Raw genomic sequence first — 10,644 nt, forward strand, 5'->3', positions numbered from 1 at the left:
CTTTAATCCGAGGACTGGCAGGAGAGGAAATTTAATGTTTATGACCACTGGTGATGTCTGCCAAGACTAAGGTCTGGGTGTCATCGAGTGGCTCAAGAGGATTTCAGAGAAGACAGTGTGTATAAAGGTGAAAGAGAGAACACAAAGCACACAGAGAGCAAGGTACCAGTCTCTTTTTATAATATGTATTTAAAGAACCAGCTTTTGACTAGGAGGCAGGAACTAAGGAAAGAATAGCGTTACTGCAGTTGTTAGTGTAGAACATTAGTGGAAATGTGCAAAGTGCCCCAACCCAAAAACAGCTCATAGATTCTTAGAACTTTTTTTCTCAAACAATTCCAATCCAGGGAATTGCAATCAGCAAGCAGGTAGCAAGTCTTTCCTAATTTCTTATGCTTAAACGGAAATACAAAAATCAAATAAAGGTAATTCCTTCTTATTCCTTCTTTTTATTGAACACAGTATAAGAAATGAAAATTTGTTCAAATTCTAAGGATACTTTATACAGATTTTTTTTTAATCTTTTAAGGGGATTTTATGTTGTTTATCTCCATTGACGCCAAGGTTTGTGCAATTAAATCTAAAATTAATCTCATTAGGAGAATCTCTTTACAAAATTCATTAATCCCTTGCCTTCTGTAATGGATTTGATTCTCCCCTGGCCCAGTTAAACTGTAGTCATCTGTGCTGGCAATTTCCTATGTGAAGTTGCATACCGGTTATTTTTAAATCAAAGACAATTTAATGCCAATGTGTACATGTGTTCTTTAACAAGCAAATGTAGCTGAGCATGTCTGTCTCTTTATCTTATGTCAAAGGAAATATTTTTAAGTTACTGGGAATTGTAAAATTAACATAACCTGTTCTCAAGCATATTTACCTTTTGGTTATAACTGTATTAAGTTCAACACAGCAGCTATAATAAGTGTGTATTAAATTCTGCCTTCAAAATGAAGCTCTCTGGATTAAGTAATCTTACATTGCTATTCATGACAGTAATCCAGAACACAATTATTAGACTACAAAACTTCTCTCTCTTAACTTTGATAGCAGAGATCCAATATAACTCTTTAGGAATTTTTGTTTCATGCAGTTCATGTAGATTTTGTGGATGTTTCCAGACACGTCTTGATGGAAAAAGAAAAGTACCCCTTCTTCTTCACCCCTTTTTGACAGAGAAAGAAACAGAGGAATGATGATCCTCTCTTCTAGAACAGGAGTAGCGGTTCTCCTAGCTGACCTTCATTATTTCATGTGGTTAAGTGTTCACAGCTCTCAAATTTATTGGGACAGCCATCAACACGTACGTTCAGTTTGATAATAATGTTCCAGCTTAAAGAGGTCTCTTGAAATTATTTATTAGTAAGTTTCATTACTTCCTGCAAATGATCCTGCTGATTAAGACCACCCTTTCAGGCTCACCACACCTAGACTAATCACAACGTGACGATGAAATTTGAGCTGACTTGCTTTCCGAGGCACCTATCTCATCAAATCTTTAAGTATAATTTAATGAAATGTCTGTTGATATAACAATAAAAGTGGAAAAACTCATTTATAGAATCAGCCAACCATATCTGAAGTGCATTTGCAATCTTTGACAAGTCAAGGATCACGTAAACATTTTGAATTGTCTTTGTGTTGAAGAGGTAGCACGACACTCTGCCCCTTGCAGTAACAAACATGGTCTCTCTCTTCTGGGAAACACGATTCCTCAGACTCAGACCTTTAAAAATATATTTTGAAAAGTATCAAGTGATATGGAAATATAAAATGCTGTAGTCTGTATGGATATTTAAAGACCTTGTCCAAATTGTTATTCTTGTAAAACAGTAAGTGCATGCCATATAAATTTATTACAAATATTTTCTTATAATGGAAACTTGGAGGTAACTTCATACATATAGGATGGAAGTTTATTAATACAATTCATAAGTACAAAAGTATATATGTTTGTACATATATATATATACATATGTATATGATAAATTCTATATTGTAGAATATGAAAGTTGAGATTTTATGAACTCAATAAAGCAATAGTATGAATGAAGTTAAAAGGTTTAGACTACCTCCATTAAAATCTGCATAGACAAGATACGAGATAAGAACCTATTATTTAAAAATAATAGCAGCACATGCAGAGTGCAGTTACCCATTTGGAGGTGAAGTTACCCATTTGAAGTCATTACATTTGTGATTTATTTATCTCTCTGCATAACATATTTTCATAATTACATATTTATATCTTTATCTCTTCCTTTTTGTGAGTTCTTTGAGGACAAAGACCTTGTCTCTTTTTATAGTTCGGCTCCTTAGCACACATGATAGTTCCTGAGACATAGAAAACGATCAGTAGCCATTAAATAGATAGATATGCTATAGGAAGAAAAAAAGCAGTCATAACCAGTTTCAGAAACTACCTATACACAAACTCAATATTATTTTCATACATTGCAAAAAATGCTACCAAAGGGGAAAAGAAATATTCAAAATTAATTTTAATATTATTTATATTTATTTTATTTGTTTGAGTGTTTTGCAAGAACGTATATATTTGCACCATATGTATGCCATGTGTAGAGGACAAAAAGGATGACGGATCATCTGAAACCGAAGTTACAAACACCATATAGGTGCTAGGAATTTAAACCAGGTTCTATGCAAGAGTAACCAATGCTCTTAACCACTGAGCCAAGTTTTCAGGCATCAAAATTATTTTTTAAAACCCTGAGGAAGTATTATGTTCTATTTTTGTATGTTATGGTAAGAGATGTATCAAATTTTCAAATCAGACCGTATTTTCCTGCTTATCCTGGCAGACAGCATGGAGAGGCTAGACAGTAGCACATGAAGTACATTCCTGTTCAAGAGAACCTTAGAGTCTGTTCCAAACCAGCTAATTTGACAAAGTACATCCAGCAATGTGTACTCATAAATGTAAACTTTTGAAAGAACAATTTGCTGTATAGATCTAACTTATTTTTTCTTGAATGGTTTCAAAGGAAATGTATTTTTTTATGTTGCTCACGGAAGTACAGTCAGACTATGAATAGCAAAAAAAAAAAAAAATGCTGGGTGAAAAATAAGTCATTTATAAGAGAATAGATACATAAAGAGGGCAGAGGATCCTACCTAGAACAAACACACAAGCAGCAAAAGCATAGCCCAGAAGTGTGGCAGAGAGCTCAGGCTATTTATGTTTCTGTATTCTCTTTTGAGTGTAATATTGGTACTAACTATGAAACAAGACTCATGCATGCAAGGGAAGTGTTCTCCTACTACAGACACCTTTAAGAAAGAGAGACAAAAATATTAGATTACAAGACACTAAAAAAGTTTAGTTAGAATAGACACAATAATCCTGGCATGGGTTTAAAAGCTGTGTGGTTACAGTAATGATCACTTTATCCTTTTAACCAAAAATTATGAAATGGTTGTTATATTCACAAGGAGAAAAGACAAAGAAAATGACATAGAAAGTAATATTCATTGAAAGAGTTTATTCTACAGTTGAGGTCTTCTGATTTGTATATATTGTCTGGATTCATATGACAATTCTTTCTGTAAATGTAAAATGAAGTGCAGAGAAGTTATTCATCTCAAGTCATAGAGTTAGTAAGCAGGCTTGGTTCCACAATCTTTCTGTGCCTGAGATATAAGGTCTTCTTATCCTTCTTCCCAATACATATTGGTCCTTCTCCCAAATTCTATCCAGCTACAAGCACCTAGAGACAAGATTCCTCTACTCAAAGGCTTTATCAGCCAGGTTTTAAAAAAAGAGATAAACATGCCAGGTGGTGGTGGTGTGCACCTTTAATCCTAGCACTTGGGAGCCAGAGGCCGGTGGATTTCTGAGTTTGAGGCCAGCCTGGTCTACAGAGTGAGTTCTAGGACAGCCAGGACTAGACAGAGAAACTTTGTCTTGAAAAACAAAAACAAACAAAAAAGAGATAAACAGATAAAGATAACCTCCATCAAGCCACTGAAAATCAGCACATTTGAGCATCTACAAAATGAATAAATTTAAGAAACAACTCTTTTGGGCTGGAGAGATGGCTCAGCAATTAAGAGCACTTCTGCCCTTCAAAGGTCCTGAGTTCAATTTCCAGCAACCACGTGTTGGCTCACAACCATCTATGCTGGGGCCTGATGTCCTCTTCTGGCATGCAGGTATACATACAGATATAGTACTCACATAATAAAATAAATAAATAATGAAAGAAGGAAAGAAAGAAAGAAAGAAAGAAAGAAAGAAAGAAAGAAAGAAAGAAAGAAACAAAGAAAGGAAGAAAGGGAGGAAGGAAGGAAGGAAGGAAGCAAGCTAAAAAAAAATCCTCCCAATATGCAAATAAATCCTAAATTATTAAAGAAAAGAAAATGAATCATGCTACCAACATTTTTTTGGTAAACAGAATTTTTATTCCTTAGTTTTAAAATCATTTAATAGTTACCATGTGGCTTACCCATAGTGCTTTTCTACAAATCAAATCATGTTATGCCATTAGAACACATAGCTACTAGCTTGAAAGCAGTCTGTCATTCCTTGATATTGACTGCAACGGCACATCTTTCGGTAGCAGAAGTGAAGTTAATATACAACTGCATACAAGTTATATCCATAGATTAGCATGAGAAGAGTTGATCAACCCTAGCGCCTGAGGTTAGGAGGGCATTAATCATATTCATTTGCTGTTGTTGTTTTGTTTATGTTTAAGATTGAGAACATTTCCTCCTGTCTTCTAATTGTGCTTCAAAGATTAACCAATAAACATTAATGCCCAACCCAGCCCTAACTCCAGTGTCTCAGTTGTGGTAACTAGATTAATCTTATGGATGAGCATAGACAAGGCCCATTTCAAAAGGCTCTAGAAGAGACTTCACAGATACTTTCTGTCCCATAATATCAAACTTGGGTATCCGTGATGCTCACATGCACTGCCAGCCCCTAGTGAATGCACTTCCCATGGAGTGTATTCAGTGCAATGCCTGGACCTTAGAAATCATGGCAACAGTATTATCTACTAAACTGAGCCCATTTGAAGTCTAAGGTTAATGAATCAGACACCCGAAGACTTGAAAGCAAGCCTGAGCTCTTCAATTTTCTTCCTTATGGTGTTGGAACAGCACAACTACACTTACAGATTTTTTTCCTCAATAAAAATTACCTAATCAAAGAACCAGTGATAGGACTGAAAATGTAGCTGAGAAATCCATGACTAGTTATCCCTGCCCTTGTTTTATTTGCACAGTAACACAGGGGAAGAAACAAGCACCAGCAGTTTAAATGGCTTGTATATTAGGGAAGACACAGGTGGAATCTTAACTTCTCCCTACAGAGGAGAGGCAGCCATGATCTGGAGATACATACATTTTAAAACCTAAAAGCTGACATTCAGAGCTGCTGAGGGAGATGTCTTAACTCCATTGTCAGCTAAAAATCTAGCTGCATTGTAAGCCAGGGGTACGGGTTCTTAACAGTGGTCTCAATGTGATGGAGACAGCCATGTCTTACTGCTAACAGCACACCAGACCTCTGAGTTGCAAAATATATTGCACTCACTGAGGTTTTTAATTAAAGCAAAAAATATATCATTTAGAAAATGTACTTAACTAGCCCTCAGATCATTCAGTGGAACATGAAGTTTCCATAACCATTGTGGCATTCAAAAATACAGAATTTTCTGAGAAGGAAAGCATTTCTTAAAATACCTATAGCTATCTCAGTAGGACACAGTATATGTGTCCTAATACTATTCTTATTTCTTGACAGTTACTCTGATTCTCTTGAAAGGCTCACACTTTCTTACATGCTTTCCAGCCTTTTTTATTAATTAGACAAATTATTAGTATTAAAAGACAACATAATAGTTTCAAGAAGTAACTTCACAGACTAGCTGCATATTTAATCAACTGCTTCTAAATTTTTAATCATTTGAGTCCAGGTTCTTGTCTTGAAGCTTAACTTGATAACAAACCTACCAACTGGTAGGACTAATTGGCACAGAGTCAGTCAATAATTTATAAGGGAAGGGAAAAACATATTGGATGTTATGAGGTACAAGACCACCAGCCAGTTAATCCTGAGAGGTAACAGGGAAAACAACAGTTTTCCACAAATCTATGGTGCTCTGGTGACATCCACTGGCTATCCACTAGCATCACCTGGATTCTTCAGTATTTTTCTACATGGATTCTAAAAAGAGAACTGGTAGCTTTTGTGTGTTAAGTTTTAATGTCTTTCCTTGATGTTAACCATATTTGTACCACTTGTATAGTCATTGAATTTAATACACCAAAAGTATCCTTTCAAAGCTATAATTCAGTCATAGAGGATAACTGTTCTGTAAAATGGATCTGATAAAATTTCTTACTGTTCTGAATTTGAAATAAGAAAACTCCAGTAAGCAAAGCAAGTATTTTCAGAGTTACACAATGAACATCCATATTGTCCTCTTACACTGCTGAGAACTGGGTGGATTTCCTTGTAATATAATTTGGGGGATAAAAGACCAATGTGCCAAGGATCATAATGTAAATAAATTAAGATTCATGAAGTTAAGAAATGATTCTAAAATTTAGTTTGATTCTTGAGTGAGTCCGAAAGATCTGGAAGGTTTTTTGCACCTGTAAATTTGAGGGAACCCCTACAGAAGTATGACAGAAATGCTGAGAGAATTTCTCATCTATTTAGTTCACAAAACACACCTTAGGGAACACTGCATTAACATTGACACTTCTGCAGTCACTGCTCCAAGACCAACATCATACAGAGATCAGAACACAAAATTCCCCCATTAAAAGCTGCATAGAACAGAGATGCAGCTTCATCCATGGGATCAGATTCTTCCATAGTAACATGCTTTATATTGTGCAATTTCCAAAAACTTCATCACCATATCAATCAAAACTTGCGTGCTGAAGAACCATGGAAACCTGAACCGTGATCCCCAAGACTCACATAAAAAAAACAGTGTGTGTGCAATAGCACTTGAAGAGCAGAGAGAAGGGGAGAGTTGAGACCAGAAGTTCAATATCCAGTTAAATTAGGTAAATCAGTGAACTCCGGGTTCCGTGGGAGACCTTGTCTACACATGAAATGAACAGCTACTGAGGGAGACAGCCTAGCAGTGACCTCTAACTTCTACTGGTATGTAAACACATGTGTGCCTGCACATACATGAACATGTGCATACATAAAACCCACAGACAAACACACATGCATAATCTTCTAAAATTATTTCCAGATCTTCCAGGCAGTACATAAAGCACATATACAGGAATCATGTATGACAAGTTGTGAAAACAGAACAAGGGCTACAAATGAATTTAGCTTAGCTAGGTGAGGAGCAACTAATAGGAAAGGTTTAGGCCACAGTGCCTGGGGCATTCTCATTGTAAATACCAGTATTTGCAGTCTTGTGTCACTTGCAAGTTATAGAATTCCAGGTGGATTTTTTTGTTGTTGTTTTTGCTACTGTTACCATTTTTGTCACTCATGAAGATATTTCTTTTTGTGTAAATTGTTTTAAGTACATACCTTCCAGCCTCCAGGAAGCTGATGGGTATTGGGGCACATTTGGTGAAACATTCGACAGTCTTAATAAAAGTTAACTCATGAGTGTCAGCAGCATTCCCTCTATAACTCTAGTGACTAAGCTCCCAGTTCTTCAGAAACTTCAAAGATGACTTTGGCTAATGTGCAGGGTTGCGGAACGTGCGCAAAAGCACTGCTGTAATGAATTTAAGTTCATAATCATAGCATGGAGGAAAGGACACTTTTGAAAGGTACCAAAAAGATAAGGCACACTAAGGGAAGGTATTAGAAGATTAGGGTTGCAATATGAGCAGAGGAGACCACATTGTTTTCTCTGAAGGAACTGAATGTTAGCCCCATAGATTACAACTCCAGGTGAGTTATTTTCCTTTATGGTGACTGAAACGTTCTAAAAGTGTGATGTGCATCAACAAGACATTAATGTCCTTGCAGAAGATGTGCTCAAACAACCTTCAGACTCCTTGGATCTCATTCTTCTGTGCTCAGGATGCTACAGCTGAAGGAAGCCTGGGGAGCTTCCTGTTGATGCACTTTGTAGTCTTTACCAGATGATAAAAAGCTGGGAGCTAAACTGAACTTAGGAGTTAAAAGTAAGTCCTTGTAATGAAAATTCTCTAGCTCCTCTCAGTGATAAAGACTACAGCCTAAGGAGAGAAGGTAAATTTTGACTTCGTCTCTTTCCTTGAGAAACATGCCATACATGCTCATCAGTCATGGCAATTGTTGGGAATTAATGAGTCTATATATTTCATAAGAGTCCAGATTGAAAAACTAGACTTGGTGAAAGAATACTCAAAATGTGTGCTTGAGAGAAAACATTATGAGGTCAAATCTAGTAGTGACAAACATAAAATATTGTCAAATTTACAAAGGTATCAAGAATGTTATTTGAATAATATTTCCCTGGACAATATATTTGCCTAATAGGAAGAAAAATTTAGATTACTGAATATAATAATTCATTTTAAAACTATAAAAATGATCAAACAATCCCACGGCTTTTCTGTTATAGGGGTATCAGGTTCAATTGTTTCTGATATCATGTTGATGAATATCCTGACACACATTCAGAGACAAATCTTTTCATCAATGGTTGAAGAAATTTTTTCACAGCAGTATAAGCATACACAGGATTATGCATTATGATTATGGCCAGTCCCATTTGCATAGTTTAATTTTTTCACTATTATGAATGGTGCTGTTAAAAGTATCCACTCTTGCATGCTTCCTGTACATGTTTTGTGAAGCATTAAGAGGGGCCCTAACCCAATATAAATCTAATCTTGGTTCTTTAAATTCCCATACATAGCCTTTCGGTTTTCCTCAGAATGAAGCCCAAATCACATTCTGTGGTCTATAAGAATCTATGTGATTGCTGGGCAGTGATGGCACACGCCTTTAATCCCAGCACTAATCGGCAAAGGCAGACAGACTTCTGAGTTCTCGGCCAGCCTGGTCTACCAAGTGAGTTCCAGGACAGCCAGGGCTACACAGAGAAACCCTGTCTTGAAAAACAAACAAACAAAAACACAAAAACAAGAACAAAAAGAATCTATGTGATCTAGCATCACCTGCAACTTCACCTTTGTCATTCTTGTGTTTCCTTCACATACCATGTGATATTAATGTAATGCTGGCCTTAGTTTATTCCTTAAATACATTTTGCCATCTTTTGCCATAGACCTCCCCCACAACCCCAGAACACCCATCCCTCCACTGGTTAGTTCTTCACCCATGGAGCTCTACTTTCTCAACAGCTAACTTTCTCCTCATGCCTGTACTTATTATTGTTGGTGTTCAAAAGTCAAAGGCCATAGAGTACTCTGATTAACAAATGGTAAGCACTATAAAAGAAAGCTAAACCAAAACACCCATCTAGTCTAGTCACACTAGTTAAGGCCTATATTCTCACACAAACAAGCAATTAATTGTAAAGAAAACACTAATAATTTTTAACTTGTTGTCTTGGATAGTTAAACATTTCATAATGTCCTTATCCTTCAGTGCCAGGAGATACAAAGGAACAGAGAACAGATGGTCCATCCAATTCCTTCCTTTCTGAGAGAGTGGAGCACACTGCAGCAAGTGAAGAGACAGAGAAGAATAGAACTGATTTGCCCTCATCCTTATCCAAAACTGTACAAATTAAATGAACAAAGCTAAATTAAAGTGGAAGATAATCTGAGAGTAATTCATGTTTTCTAGGGAATATACTGAAATTACCTGACAAGTGGATATGTCTGGCATCATCAGATTTAACATTAATTTCATACCACATACACACCCACACACATTCTCAGAAAGAATAAAAACTAATGATTTCACTTCATCCATCTTTCTTCAGTATTTTTTTTGACTTATAATATCTGTATATTATGAGTACAGTCAGAAACATAAATAACAAAGACATGCAAATTGGTCAGTTGATCAGAGTTTAGCATTGTAAGCAGCATGTTTTATATTATCTATTTGTGGACAAAATGAGCAAACATTCTAACTCAAAACAAAGGGTTTTCATAAACTGGAGATAAATAAGACCTACTCAGACCTGTTTCGGAAGATAAAGAGGGACTGATATACTTGAAGAGCCTATATCTTTAAGTCATCATAGAGACTTGACAGTATTCATTCACAGAAGAATGGCCTATGTTTTAGGTACTTGAGGAGTTAAGCTTGTAATGTTAAAGTACGTTGGACATTTTCAAATCCAACCAATGATTATTTCTCAAGGATGACTGATTTTATTAGCGTCTTGGGAATATACTCCATGCTCCATTACCAAAATACATCACTGTTATCTAAGATTAAATTATGTACTTCTGAAATATTTTTAAAGAAATCTTTAACTTTCCCACGATGTTGTTACAAAGGTCAGTTAGAAAGAAAAAAAAGATATATTAATGCTTGCTGGTGTTTTGTTTCTAGTAGTTTCTTTTAGAACAACTATTATCATTCCCACAAAAGGGAAGCAAACATTATAGAAACAGAAAGAAACAAAGAAGAAGGAGGGGGGGAGTAGAGGAAGCTGAAGGAGGAAGAGCAAGGAAGAGGAGGAGGAGGAGGAGGAGGAAGAGGAGGAGGAGGAG

Source organism: Mastomys coucha, unplaced genomic scaffold, assembly GCF_008632895.1.
Source record: "Mastomys coucha isolate ucsf_1 unplaced genomic scaffold, UCSF_Mcou_1 pScaffold15, whole genome shotgun sequence".
Lineage (NCBI taxonomy): Eukaryota > Metazoa > Chordata > Mammalia > Rodentia > Muridae > Mastomys > Mastomys coucha.